Source organism: Panthera tigris, chromosome D2, assembly GCF_018350195.1.
Source record: "Panthera tigris isolate Pti1 chromosome D2, P.tigris_Pti1_mat1.1, whole genome shotgun sequence".
NCBI classification, from domain to species: Eukaryota; Metazoa; Chordata; class Mammalia; order Carnivora; family Felidae; genus Panthera; species Panthera tigris.
The window spans coordinates 86,414,904-86,427,375 of NC_056670.1; the positions used below are offsets into that span (position 1 = coordinate 86,414,904).

Below are 12,472 nucleotides of genomic sequence, written 5' to 3' on the forward strand. Positions count from 1 at the left end.
TGGGCGTGCCTCTGTGCTAGAGAGCTCTGCGCCCCTGGGGCTACAGCAGAGACGGCCCTGGGTGATGGGTCAGTGCTCCGGCCTCGGCGACAGTTCACTCACGAGCCTCAGTGAGCCAGGGTACCTGCTCGTTAGCTGGGAGAGACCCAGGTGGCTCGGTCGCTGACCCCAAGGTGACCCCGTGGCCTGGGCCTTTCAAGGCTGGTGGCAGATGGGTCTGGAGAGGGGCCCCTGCTCCAGCCAGTGGACTGTTACTTGGACAAGCTGGGAAGGTTCAGGGTGGACAGGTGGTCCCTGTGAGGGGCAGCGGATGTCCCTGGGAGGTTGTGGCCTGGTCCCAGGGCCATGGACACCCAGCCCCTCGGGCTGAGCTCTGTCCGGGTCCAAATTTGAAGGGCCACCTGGGAGTACCTCTGTGCGCCTAAAAACCGTCAGAAGAACTCATTTTGAGGCAGATAAAACAATGCCTCATCGTTTAATAAGCAAGGTGACCTTCCCCAGAGGTTTTCCGACACCGTCTGATTTTCGGAAGCTAGCAGACCCCTGACCACGCAGCTGGTGCTTCTGCTGCGGGCAGGGGCCAGAAGGCAGGACTTCAGGGCCTCGTTTCTCCTGCCGGGGAGGCCCCAGGTCCCCAGGGTTTAAAAATCACTCTCAAAATGAATTTCCTGGCCTATAATTGATTGAAACGCTGCCTGGCTTTTTGAAGAATGAGATGGAGGCCACGGAGCATTCTGGCACTTGTCTCTCTGACAGCCTCAGAACGCGTGTGACTGAGCGAGACTCCCAGGGGCTTCCAGGAGCAACAGGTCTGTGGCTCATGGGCCTGTGCTCCATGGGCTGTGGGCTCCAGGGGCCTGGGGTCTTGTGGCGCTATGGGCTCGGTGGGCCTGTTCTCTGTGGGCTGTGGACTCAGGGAACCTCGGGTCGTGGGGGTCTGTGGGCTCAGAGGGCCCGAGGCTGGGGTTACATGGGTTCCATGGGCCATGAGCTCGAGGGTCTCAGAGCACCCGGGTCTAGAGGGGTCTGGGCTCGGTGGCTATGCACTGAACTGGCCATGTCACAGAGACAGATAACTCTGAGATACTTACTCCTTTTGTTGTGTAGCCTAGAAACCGCCAGCACCTCTCCCCCACGTCCCCTTCTTTGGTGCAAAAAGCTGGACACTGGGGGGGCGGGGGGACATGGCGATGTGATCCCAACAGCACCCTAGGGGACTGACCTCTGTCAGGTTCAGACTCAGGAGGGTGGAGACATTGACTCTGGGCTCTGCGGAGGGCCCGTCCTCCCCCGCTGCCTATTCAGGCCACGCCTGGCCTGGGGCTTGTGATGGGAACCCCAGAAGCTGGGGGCCAAAGTCTTTTCCTCCCAGAGGCCCCTCGACTTGCCATCCACGCTCACCCTGCAGGCCCAACACCAGCCGGGGCCATTCTTACCAGCGATGGCTCTTCCTGCTGGCCCCCAGGAGGCATCCTTTTATCTGGCCCCTGACCCCATGCCCAGCGCTGCAAAGTAGCCTGTGTGTGCCCACGTCAGCACAAATGTAGTTCTGGAGTCTTCTGGGGAGGGAAGGGCCCCCGGGCCACACCGTATGCTGAATGCTGAGCAGAGCATCACATCACGTCCTGCTGACCCTTGGCGAGGCCCGGGCAGCGCTGGCAGCGACCAGAGCTGGTGCTGCGGTCTGCAGACAGGGGCCCCTGTGTCCTCCCTCTGAAGTTTTCCGATGAGAAGTAAAAAGAAAATAGTTGTGGGTTCAAACCTTCTGTGTGAACTCAGAGCACACAGCTTTTTGAGAAACAAGGGGCCGATTGTCTAATTTCTTATGTTGGCCCGGCGGCCAGTTGGCCACAGAGATGCCACCAAGGGGTCTGCCGCAGGGGAGTCCGTCTGTGGGGCCTGAGAGCCCGCACTGGGGTCTGCCCGCTTGCTCCACAGGCCCCTCTGCTCAGCCTTGGGGAAAACCAAGCCCATTTGGAGATTTCAAGGAAACCACAGCCACATAAAATTTTACAGGACTCTGGAGTGGAAGACATCTCAGGCCAGATTCTCCTTCCTGCCTGAGCCCCGGGGGTGATCCCCACTCAGCAGAGGGGACAGTCCCCACTGAGGCCCCCGCTCCGGGGGTCAGGCTCACCACCCTCCCGTTAGGGCCGGTTCCAGGGGCAGAGAGGACAGATGGATCTTGTGTTGCAAGATTGGTCTGGCTACTCATGGTCCCCTGCACATGAATATTTGGATCAGTTCCGCACACACGGCCACTGGAGTTTTGATGGAAGCTGCCTGGCATGGAAAGAGCATGGCACATTAACATTCACAGCATCACGCAGTAACACAGGACATCTGTCCCTTTATTGGGGTCCGCGAGATTTCTGTCGGCAACATTTCTGGCTCTCAGCGCACGCGTCTCGGGCCGCCTACGGAGGACTTTTCCCGAAGCATTGTCTTCATGCTGTTGTGAATGGGATTGTCTCCTTAATGTTCTCTTGGGGTTGATTCTAGCTCACGAGTAGAAACACAGCCGGATATCGTGCGGTCTTCCGTCCTGGGGGTTTGCTGAATGTGTCCAGGAGCTTTCCCGTGGATCCCGTCGGGTCATGTCTGTACGACCGCGACCCGGGCACTCCGGGACTGCTTCCTGCTTCCTGTCCAGTTCTGGTGGCCTTTACTTCTTTTCTGGCCTAATTGCTCGGGCCAGAACTGCCACACAATTCTAGTCCTCTCTCTCTGTCTTAGTCTGTCTGTTAGACATTTCTGCCGATGAGTCTGGACATGCTGCAGGGTTTTTCACTCATTTTAAGTATTGTCTGATTTTCCTGATTGTTTTTTCTTTTTCTTTTCCTTTTCTTTTTTTGGCCTGTTGGTTGCATGAAAGCGTGCTGTTTAATTTCCATATATGGTTAGGTCTTGGGGTGGGGGGGTCCCCTCGACACCTGTGCACTTCAGTGGCAAGCTGAGGGAAGGAAATTCCAGCTCGACCAAGGTGGCTGGCGGCCTCAGGGGGAGGTCCCCATCACAGTGACAGGAGCACACAGCCCCTCGTTCCTACCCTCATCCCTGCCCCGGGGCGCAGGTGTGGCGGGGCAGCCTCGAGGGGTAGGTTACACTGCTCGGCCTGCTGGCTGAACCCCCGAGGCCAGGCTGGCCGTGTGGGCTTTCTCCGCATGGGGTTGGGGGGCACTGTGGGGCTGCGGCCCAGTGGATACTTCCATCTTTAGGGAGCACCTTGGCTGAGGCCGTGGCCGGCCCCAGGCATCACCCACCAGAGCGCTGGCCCTTCCGGTATGTCCCCACAGGTGTGGCTGTGCACTAAGTGTGAGTCCCATCCCTGTCCCTCAGTGGTGCCTCCGTGCCTCTTGCCAAATGTCACTGCCTGGAACCAAGGGGTAAATCTCACCAGAAGTATTGTCCCATGGCCTCGGAGGTGCGGCTCGGGGATAGGACAGACTCAGAGCCTCAGCTTGGGGTGCAGGGTCCCAGCCCCAGGGTCTGGCTTTCCCACGCAGGAGGGCAAGACCAGTGCTAGGCAGTGCGTGTTGAGAAGCGATGGCCTTGAGGAGAGGGGATGCGAGGGACAACAGGAGATGAGAGGGGTCAGCCCCAAGAGGCCAGCTACTCTGTGGGGTCAGGGCTGGGTGTCAGACAGATTCCAGGAGCCCACCTGATGTCTCCACGTGTCCCCCAGGAGCTAACCCCACCCCACGTCCCCCATGTGTCCCCAGGAACTAACCCCACCCCACGTCCCCTGTGTGTCCTCAAGAACTAACCCCCACCCGATGTCCCCCGTGTGTCCCCAGGAACTAGCCCCCACCCCACGTCCCCCATGTGTTCCCCGTCCCACCATTCATGTCAAAGAGCTATCGCTGCTCCTGATGGTCCCTGTCCCCCGACCCAGATCAGGTGGTCCCCAGTCCCTGACTCTGCCCCAGTCTGTCTCCAGCCCGCCCCCCAGCCCAGTCTACGGACCCGGCCGCTGCGGGCAGACTGCGCTGCATGTGTCCCAGACATGCCCGCCGGCCCCTGCTCATGTCCGAGCACGTGGTAAGAGAAGGCAGACGGGCCCAGAAACACTGAGACAAGAACAATGCTGCGTGTTCTCTGCGCCAGCCTTCTCCACAGAGAACAGGACTCATGAACGGCTCCCACGTCTGCGAGGTCGCACCGCGCTGAGGGCTCCAGGCCAAACCACCGCGGGCCGTTCGTCACTGCCTTGGATCCCTTTAGCTGCTACTCAGATGTCTTCTCTTCCCGCGTCTGTGCTTTTCCAGCCGGCCTCACCACCTCACCACCACGGTCACCAGTACAGACAATTTAAGGACCACAGCCCCTCACTTCCCGCACAGCGGCTCTGCGGGAGCAGCGTCAGCCCTGAGCACGCTGGAGCGTGGCGGGGAGAGCAGTGCACGCCCTGGGCAGCAGTGCTGTGCTGGCCGAAGCCGTGGTGCCCCCAACGGCGCTACTCAGCCCCTTCAGCAAGGTCTCTCAGGAGACAGACCTTCTCAAGGCTTCCACACCTTCTGTTAGGTCTCCATCCGTGCTGGCTGCCTTGACACAATGCCACCGACTGGAGGCTTATAGACAGCAGAAATGTGTCTCACAGTCTGGAGGCTGGACGCCTGGGGTCAGGGGCCAGCACGCTCGGTTCCAGTGGGAGCAGACTTCTTGCTTCACAGGCAGAAGGGACAGGGGGCTGTCTGGGGTCAGACCTTGTCCATGAGGGCTCCACTCTCACAGTGCACCCACCTCCCCATCACCTGGGGCTGGGGCTTTGCTGTGTGGGCCTGGGGACACACACGTTCAGCCCCTCGCAGTTGGCCGGGGGAGGTGTCTCCTAATGAAGCCGGCCTCCCTGCTGTGATTTTCGAGATCCTCAGGGCCAGTTCCCAATTTAGCTGCCTGTGATTATGCCCTAATTTTGCAGCCTCTCCTGGCCTTTCTGATACAGTGCACCAAGGTAGGTCACTATTATTTAAAGCCTGCCGGTAGTGTTTCTACCTGAAGAAAGCTGCACTAAAACCCAGGCACTCACGCTCTAGACGCCGCGAGCCCTGTGGTGAAAGGCGCTAGCTGGCCCGTTCACCCAACATGCAGCTGGTGCCGAACTGGACCGCCCGGCCCGGCGGGGGGAAGGTCCCGGGGCTGCCTCTGCAGGAGCCCCTTCCGCGACGGCAGTGTGTATGCTGAGAGACGGCACAGATCGGCACTTGCTCTCGGCTTCTCCGCCCCTTTGGCGCGGCCGCGGGAGCCCCCAGGAAGCCCATGCAGGGCCCAGGTGGGAGGCTGTCCTGCATGGGGGCAGGGGCTCCAAGGCCATTGGCGAACCGAGCCGGAGCCACCCTGGCTGATGCCCGTGGCCTCCGGTGACCCCGCGATGCTACACGCGGGGGGCAGAGGTCCTGCTTCACAGGCCGAGCTTCAGAAGTCAGGACCGCTTCTCAGGCAGAAGTGGCCACGCGCCCCCGGGGCTGGCACCACCAGGGCGAGTCCCGGCAGGCGGCACTGTGGTGTTTCTACGCGGAATCTTGGAGCGTCCCGGCCTCACGCTACATGTCAGGGCACATTTCTGGACGGGACCCCAGGCAGAGTCGTGTGCACACACACTGTGCCCTGTGCTCGGCACAGACATCGCTCTGGGTCTCTGCGTGAGCCCCGGGGTCTCGTCAACAGCCCCCCTCCAGGCACCAAACCCATGTGGCTGTCGCCGCCACTCGCCCTCGGTCGGCGCAAGCCGTGGGTGACTGTGCCGCGCATCTCCAAGGGCACGGTGGCTTTACCAGCAGCACACTCAGACAAGTGTGTAAGTGCTCTGTGGTCTCCGACGAAACCATCGATCTGGTGGCACGGAGTGCTAACCGGACCCGGAGATGGGCGTCTCTCAGATGGATCCCGGGTCGGGGTAGCGCCTGGGCCCGGGTCCCGCAGCCCCCACACCTGCCCATGGCATACGCGTGGTCCTCAAGCTCGCTTGGGCTGCGTCTCCTCGTGCCCAAGCGTGGCCTGGACGAACTCCCCGGCACATCGAGGGTGCTCTCCTCCCTGAGTGCCGCAGGGCGGCCCCAGGGCCAGGCAGTCCCGGGGGACGCTCTTCAGGAGAGGAGGTGCCTCTCGTGGGGGTGGTTTAGTCGGGTCCAGCCCCCGGAGGGGTTCTGGGCCTCTTTCTGTGACTGAGCGAGGCCGCACCAGCCTGCAGGCCGGGGACCACGCTCCCGTGCCCCTCCCGCCCCCTCGCCTCCCTGGCCTGTGTGGACGTCCCCTCGGGCAGGGTCCACCTGGTGGTCGGCGGCAGGCTATGGGACACACTCCAGAAGAGAGAGAGGCGTCCAAGGGCTCGGAGTCTGCAGAAGCCGGGCCCCAACTCTGGACTCAGCCGGACGCCTGGGCCCTTTGGTCTCCGTCCCAGCAGGGCCTGCGGGATGTACTTAGCGCTCAGCCTCCTCCATGAAGACTTGTTGCCCGTCCAGGGAGGAAATGCACTAAAAGCCGCCAAGGAAAGGCACTGACGGGCGTGCAGGGAAGACGCCCGGAAGAGAGGCCACGAGGGTGTAACGGCCGCCAAGCCGAGCACCAAAGGGCTCCTCGCGTCCGGGGGCGTCCGAGCGGGCTCCCAGGGCCTCGGGCTCCCCGCCTGGGCCGCCTCCCCAAGGCTGCATCCCACCCCCAGCCCATCCATCCCCCAACGCGTTCCCACAGCTGCCTGTCTCCTCCTTCAGAACCCAGGAGGGCCTGGCAGCCAGGACCCCACCGAGAATCCCAAATATTCTCCTGTCCCTGCAACTCACCTGCAGGCTGGTGACTGTCACGCCCAATAGCAGTGCCTCTGGCTGTGCTGGGGTGGGTGGGGGGAGAAGGTCTCAAGTACGGCTGGCCAGTGGACAGAACTGTCCAGGAGGGCAAGGTGGGCTCACTGCCCCCGTCCAGCTGTTGGGACCCCGTCACGTGTCCCCTGCTGGCTCTGAAATCGGGGGCTGGGGCTGCGGGGAAACTGTCTGCTGTGCCCGGTCTCTCCTGTGGCCCCCGAGACTCCGTCCGGCATCGCTCACGGATGGAGGCAGGTGCCCGGGTTCTAAGGTCAGGTTTTCCCGCAGCTCCGGAGGCTGCGAGGCTCGCTGGACACACACGCACACAGAGGGAGCCCTCAAATGGCCCGTTTATAGCATCAAGGCCGGCTCAGCAGGGCTGGTGGCAGGAAAGTTCACGTCTGGCAAAGCATCGCTGACAATAGATGCTGGTGAGTGGCGTGATGTGTGGCACCAGAGACGCATCCTCCTGGGCCCTCACAAAGAGGGACACCGCCACGGAGGCCCTGCTCCCCTGCGTCCACGGCTGCCTGTCCTCTGAGAGGCAGACAGACACCTGTGGACAACGACCCTGTGGACTCTGTGGACCCCGTGGACCCCTGGACCCCCAGCACAGGCACCACCCCGGGGAGCCGGCCGCAGATCAATGCGGCCCCCATGCCCCCTGCCCCCTGCCCCAGGTGGCTGGGCCCGGGGCCACCACTGACAAGCGCCGCTTTGGTGGCAGAGAGGGAGTGAGCCACGGATGGGATCGTGGAAGGGGTCGGACTGTGTTGCAGCCACACCTGCTGACCTCGGCCGACCCTGACACAGGCTTCTGGATCATTCTCTGGTCTCTACCTCCAGAACTCCCGGGTTTGCCCTTTCATTAAAAGCCCGTGCCCGCTGCCTGGACTTCTGCCGTGTCCCGGGAGCTGGTTCGTTCCTGCTTCAGCCCTGGTTCCCGTCGGCCGCAGGCGAGTCAGGTGCCCACGTAGGAGCCGCGCTCGCTCTGCCCGGGCCACGGCTCCGGGAGACACCTGCTCCTTTCTGGAGTGTTTGTCTTGTTTTAGTAGAACATTTACACCAAAACATGCCAAAAACATGCGTGCGAGCTTACGAAACTTGTCACGTGCCTTCAGGGGGAGAAACGGAAGCTTCCCCTGCCAGACGCCTCCAGGGTTGTGCCCACTTGCAGCCCACACCCCCGTCCTGGCTCTTGACTTCTGTCTCTTTCTATGGCTTCACCAGCCAAGTGTGAGCCCTCCAACTCCAGTTTTGTCTGCAGGGACTCTGAGCTGTGTATATGTCGCTCGCTTTATGTTGTTTCTACCTGGTTCTTCCACTGCACCGTCCACGTGACGTCCACGTTGCCGTCTCGCCGACTGAGCTGGGCTCGGGCCCAGGGCTCGGCTCAGCCGCCCCTTCCTGCAGCCCGGACGCCCCCGCTGGCCCTGAGATCTCGCCCGCACAGGCTCCCCCTCGCCTGTCCTCCACTCACTCTGTCCCCTGCCCCAGCTGGGACCCTGTGGGCACCGGGCTTTCTCTCCGTGCACTGCCTGTTCTAGCCCCTTTCTCATTTTCCGTCGGGCCGTCTGTCTTTTCTCGGTGAATTAGAGGAGTTCCTTGTACGCGCCTCACATGAGCCTGTGGCCGCGTGTGTCACAAATAGCTTTTCCTGCTCACAGCAGCTAGAAGCGTGTTTGCGCTTCAACGAGCCTGATCCTCCCCAACCCACCTTCGCATCCAGCTCGGTAATTCCCCCTCCCGACCCGCGTGGTGCGGTGGTGACATCAGAGCAGAGTGTGGCTGGGAACCTACATGGCAAGGTGGTGACATCAGAGCTGTGTGTGTGGCTGGGGACCCATGTGGCGGTGGTGACATTGGAGAGGTGTGTGTGGCTGGGGACCGTACTCTCATTCTGCTCCTGATGTGACTTAAAACAGCACACTATTTCATTACCGTCCTGGTGGTCAGAAACCCGGAACCGGTGTCCTGGGCCGCGTCCAGGTGAGGGCAGGTGGCTCCTCTGAGGCTCCAGGGGACACACGTGGTCTTGCCTCTTCTGGAGGCACCACGCTCGTCGGGGGCCTTCCTCTGACTCACAGCCAGCCATGCAGCGTCTTCCCTCCTGTCTGACCTCGACCTCCCTTTACGAGGACCTCTGTGATGATGTCAGGCCACCCAGGTCACCTGGACCATCCCTATCCCTGTATCTGTCCCTAACCCTAACCCTAATCTCTTTACCGTGCAGGCGGCACAACCCCGTCCTGGGGGCCAACGTTAGCCCGCGGCAGGGACAGACTTCACATACCTGGACGTGCACATCACGTGCCCCGCTCCACTGACCCCGCGTGACGCTTCGCCCTGGGCCGAGTGTCCTTGGTTCAGGCCACCACTGGGCTCCCCGATCTGCCCTTCAGTGGGACACTGTCCCCGTGCTTCTGGGGGAGCCCAGGCCAGTCAGGCAAGGGCCCCCTTCCGCCCTCCTCCCCAGGTGCCTGCATCTCTGGGCCCTGTGCGTGTCCAAGGGCCTCTCGGGGTCCAGCGTGGTGCCTCGGGGTGGCAGCTGGGGTCCCACGGAGGGTCAGCTTCACCCTTCTTTCTAAAAACGTCCCCCTAGAGGAAGAGACAGGTCTGGTCCCTGGGAGCCACGTGAGCTCCCAGAATCCCAGCTGACTTGCCCTGTGTGGTCCGTGTGGGGACACAGAGCACAGAGACGTGGCTGGTCTTAAACGTGCCAGTGTCTCCTGGGGTCACATCAGGGGACGTCCTACAGTGAACAGGGGTTTCAGTGCCACCAGAGCTGGCCGGTCAGCGACAATGCCAGATGGGACGCCCGAGACTGGGCTTCACGCCTTATGGGGCGGGAGTGGCTGGAGGGCACTGGTGACCAGGCCCAAAGGGTCCCCGGCCACCGGGCGAGCTGAGGCTGGTACAGGGCAGCCCACCTCGGGGACGGCCGGGGCCCCGCAGGTGTCCCGCATGCCCACGCCGCTGGCTGCCCACAGCCGCAGTGAGAACGGCCATCCCAGGTGGGGCACCCGAGGGGCCACCGGCACCCTCTGCCCACACAGCCGGTCCGGCACCAGGAGCCCAGCTCCCCGGCGGTCCCGTGGGCTGGCGACTTGGGGCTGGAGCCGCTCGGGCAGAGGCAGGGAGAGCCCCAGCCGAGGACGAGGCGGCCGCCGGCCTGAGGGGCCCGGCCGGAGGCAGTGGGGGCTGTATCACCCTGCAGGATGTGTGAGCCAGGAGGGCTTGGAGGACGCAGTCCCCCTGAGCCAGGGGTCCCCTGGGAATGGTCTGTGGCCACTGGAGCTGGACAGGAGTCGAGGGGCCACACTGGCCTGGGGGGACCACAGGGGGCTGTCCAAGGCAAGCCACCCACGTGGGTGCAGCTTAGCAATGCGGCCCCTTTGTCTTCCCAGGACACAGAGCGACGCGCTGGGGGCTGCTACTGCTGCTGGAGCAGGGCGAGCGCCACGCTGCTCCCGTCTCGGCGCTCCCACGTCACCTCGTGCACTTCCTCGCGCATTAAAGGGGACCTCCTGGCCGGAACCCCAGGATCTCTGTCTCCGTGGAGGGCGGAGGCACGGCTCGGGGGACGGCGACTTTCTGCAGGTTCCAAGGGGCTCTCGAGCCTGGTCAGCCCTGGGAGCAGAGCCGCCGCAGCCAGGCGTGGCAGGCGACGTCACATGACGTCACGCGTCCCAACCGGCCGTGGACTCAGCCCAGGCCGGCGCCTTTCTCCGTACTATAGGCTCTGGACCCCAGGCCAGGTCCCCAAGCACACGCTCACCGGCGGCATTTTCCTCCAGCCATCGAAAGCAGTCGGGGACATTTCCCTCGCAGCTTTGCCGAGCTTGGCTCACTGCCCCGCCTTTTGTGCTGTGCCGGACCTCACAGGGTATCTCCGCCTCCACCCGCCTCGCTCGGGCCCCTGGGCCGGCTGCTTGCAGGCCCGGGAGAGGCACGCGGAGCCCCTGCCTTACGTGCCGCTCGGCAGACCCAGGAGACTCCGTCCGGGCCGAGCTTGCTGAGATTTTTCATGACGAACGTGTATTAAATCCTGTCAGGTGTTGTTACTGCATCTACGAGCCAATCGTATGTCCCTACTGTGCTCCACGACGAACTACGTCGATTTTATGAAGAACACGCTTTGCATTTCTGCGATAAACTTACTTGTGATATTTTATCCTGTGCATTAAGTCCTCGATTCCATTTGCTGATACACTGTTAGAGGGGCTTGTGTCTGTTCAGGGGGACACTGAGGGCAATTCACTCTTTTCTCATGCATCTGTCTGGTTTTCCTACCGGCTTCTGCTGCCCTGTAAACTGAGTCAGGAGGTGACCCTTCTTTATTTTCTGGAAAAGCCTGTAGAAGATGGATCGGTGTCGTCTCTTCCTTAGACGCGTGACCATACGCACTGCTGACGCTCGAGGGGCCTGGAATCTCCTCTGCTGGATGTTTGTGAATGTTGGAACCAACCATTTTACCAGATACAGAGTATTCTGATTTCCTAATTCTTGTTTCGATCTGGCTGATTTCTATTTTTTTCAAGGAATTTGGCCACTTCATCTAAGCTGCTGAAGTAATGGCCACGGCTGTTTACAAATCGCCGTCCCCGCCCCATGGGAGTCTGGTTCTCTGTGGCCCCACTTCCTGTCAGCCCGGGCAGGCGGGCACAGGGTTGTCGATTTTCTGCGGAAATCGACGCTTGGCTTGCTGTTTTTCACTATTGCTCGCTGTCTGCTCTCCTCCATGTCGTCTCCTTCATTCTGGTGACTCAGTTTACCCTGCCCTCTTCCTTTTCTGCCTCGTCGAGTGGAGCCCTGGGTAGTGAATGTCAGGCCTCCCTGTTTTTCCCACAGAAGCATTTGCTACTATGAATGTTCCTCTGAGCCCTGCATCCCAAAAATAGGTTGTTCCTTTCTCATCGTGTTTAAGACGTTTTCCAGATTCCCTCGTGACGTCTTTTTAGACCCACGAGTTATTTAGAAGTGTGCCGTTTCACCTGCAGGTATTTGCGGTTTCCCTAGTTTCCTCACTGAATAATTATTAATTGTTAATAGGACTTCATGGAGGTCAGGCCACAGGCTCTGGATGATCACAACCCTCTTAACCTGACCGAGGTTTGTTTCGTGGTGCACACGTCATCCGCCACGGTGAGCAGACCGCGGGTACGGGGCACGAACGAGCGTCGTCAGTTACCGGGTGTGATGGTCCAGGAAGAGCATTTGTGGGGAAGTGATTCATATCATTGTTCAAATCTTCTATTTCTCTACCGATTTCTCGCCTAGCTGCCCCAGCAACTGCTAAGAGAGGGGAGTTTAAATCGCCAGCCGTGATTTTGGAGTTGTCTGTCTTTCCCTTTACTTGTGTCCCTTTTTGCCTCCCATATTTGAATCTTTTCTTGGGCCGCACACGTGTGCGCCCGCGGTGTCTTCCCGTGAGCCACGCTGATATCGCCATAACACGGGCCTCTTCAACTCTTCCCCTTGAAGCCCTTCTTCCCTGGTATCAGGGTGGCTGCCACAGCCTTCCTGGGCCCCCGTCTCCATCAACGTCCAGAGGCTCTGCAGCTCCGCACGGAAGGTGCTCCCGCCACGGACAGGGCGGTCTCAGCATGCCGTGGCGCACCTGCCCGGCCCACCTCTGCGTGAGCTGGGGCATTCCGTCCCGGAACGCTGAGCGG

General features: G+C 61.3%; 1 protein-coding gene across 1 annotated transcript in view; it reads left to right on the forward strand.

Moving 5' to 3' along the window:
- ADGRA1 (adhesion G protein-coupled receptor A1) overlaps window positions 1-12,472 on the forward strand; it is a 34,034-nt gene that overhangs the window by 16,949 nt on the left and 4,613 nt on the right. The window lies entirely within an intron of this gene.